General features: G+C 28.7%; 1 non-coding gene across 1 annotated transcript; it reads right to left on the reverse strand.

Annotated features, from left to right (window-relative positions):
- Positions 1-1,872: 1,872 nt before the first annotated feature.
- On the reverse strand, positions 1,873-1,944 carry Trnae-cuc. Its single transcript has one exon. It is a non-coding gene; the product is annotated as a tRNA-Glu (tRNA).
- Positions 1,945-2,370: the final 426 nt, after the last annotated feature.

The following is a 2,370-nucleotide window of genomic DNA, read 5'->3' on the forward strand; positions in this document are numbered from 1 at the left end:
TGGTTAGCACACGTTAGCTATATAGCTGGTTAGAAAAAGTATTCACACGCGCACATTAATGGTTACAAATTAACCAAAAACAATAAAAGCGAAAGTATATACAATCAACAAGTAAAGGTATCTTGTTGTTGTTATTTTAAATGTCGAGCACGACCTTGATGCGGACACGAGGTTCTGATTTGAGGTTAGAGGACCTAAACCGAGAACCACCAATTGCACAAGAGTATATACGTACGATAGTACATAGGTAGTATATATATAGATGTATGATATATTATGATAGTTAGCACGCGTTAGCTATATAACTGGTTAGAAGAAATATTCACACGCGCACTTTAATGGTTACAAATTAACCAAAAACAATAAAAGCGAAAGTATGTACAATCAACAAGTAAAGATATCTTGTTGTTGTGAATTTAACTGTCGAGCGCGATCTTGATGCGGACACGAGGTTCTGTTTTGAGGTTAGCGTACCTAAACCGAGAACCACCAATTGCACAATAATATACGTACGACAGTACACAGAATAGCACTATTAAATTTGCAAAAAGTCCTGTCACGGTCGCCAATGTAAATTATAAGCGTTTTTATAATTGGGTTTTATGATCTTTATTTCAATTTCTTTAACACAATGTAAATTATAAACGTTTTTATAATTGAGTTTTGATTTCATTTAATTTATACAATTGAATTTATACAATTTCGGTTATTGATTGTTTAATCACTTTTTTATGTGTACCCGTGTGTTGACACGTTCGCGATCGAAAAACAAGAGACAGAATCAAACCAACGGAGTTTACTTGCAGCCAAAAAATATAACAATAAAATTTGCTCATCTCGAGCGCAAAAAACAAAAGGCAATAAAACAAGACTTAGAACCGTTGGTTTGATTACATCTTATACAGGGTTAGTTAGGTAAATTAATTAACCATATATTAACCATATAAAATATTATATATATATATGAATTATATAATATATTAATTATAATAATTTAATTATACAATATGATTTACAATAGATTAAAATATAATAAATTATAATATATAAATCATATAACACATCAATTAATAATTCTACAGAATCCTACAATATTAACAATTTGACTTTAACCGCTCTAACAGATGACATGATTGATAGATAGAATTGATATAGATTCAAATTGCTTATTCCGGGTTTTTATTAGATCTCATAGTTTAAAAGTTGCAAACTAAGATTTATAACTGGATTGTAGATATTTCACTTAATACCACCTTTCAATGTGAATCACTGAGAGCTGCAAGTTCTAAGAAATGCCAGATGAAACAATTTCTGATCTTAGTGCCTTGCGATTCTCTGGAAACGCATTCAATATCTGTACTTGACTTCGATTGAATGGTTTATAAGAACTATTTACTAAGATATATTAAACTTTAATATGTTTAATATAGTAAAACTAATTCTTCTTCAAAACTCAATATCAGACTGTTCATCGGTGATGATGAAAGACTTATTAAATTACCTCAATTCAGCGGGATGGATTTAGTCTCTATTCTTCTATACTAGGGTTCTTGCGAGGAATGTGGTAGCATTCCTCGATTTCTTGCGAGGAATCGTTAATACATGGTACAAGGAAGTTATCTAATGGCCTGCCACTGTAATCAACCAACCAACTAACACGTTTTTCGACCAAAACTTTTTCTTTCCATTTATTGATGACAGCCAAGTCGTCGTTTTAAAATTTTTTGACTGATGTGGATGGAATTATTATTAAATAATTACTGCTTTTACTTGCTAAATTTTTTAAGAGCTAAAATTTGTAAAATTAATTTATATGAGTTTTATTTCAGCGAAAATATTAAAATACAATAAAAAAAAATATACAAAAAAGTTTTCCCATACCGGGAATCGAACCCGGGCCTCCCGGGTGAGAGCCGGGTATCCTAACCACTAGACAATATGGGATTGTACGACAGGATGGCATCTATAATTATTGAGCTACGAATTTTAATATTGCAGGCAATTGTTTCTATTTTTCTAATTTTTATTTTTTATTTTATTTACAACTATATTAAACGTATATTATATTAATTTATAATAACCGAAATTAATCTCTTAAAGAATATTATTTTTTTCGTGATTATTGCCTTTAAAAATTAAAGAATATATATAATTATTTTTGTGTTGTTTTAAAATATTTTATGCAATAATTAAAAAAAAAGTTTCTATAATATGAATATATTATTTTTAAGAGTAATAAAATGACATCTCTTCAGAACATAAAAAAGTACAAGTGTAAAATATTTTACACAAATAAAAATTAATTATACAGTTATTGATATCGATTTCAATGCATTGTTTTTTAAGATCTTTAATAGATTTTCTGAAAAA

This window comes from Teleopsis dalmanni, chromosome 2 (assembly GCF_002237135.1).
Source record: "Teleopsis dalmanni isolate 2A chromosome 2, ASM223713v2, whole genome shotgun sequence".
Taxonomy (NCBI): domain Eukaryota; kingdom Metazoa; phylum Arthropoda; class Insecta; order Diptera; family Diopsidae; genus Teleopsis; species Teleopsis dalmanni.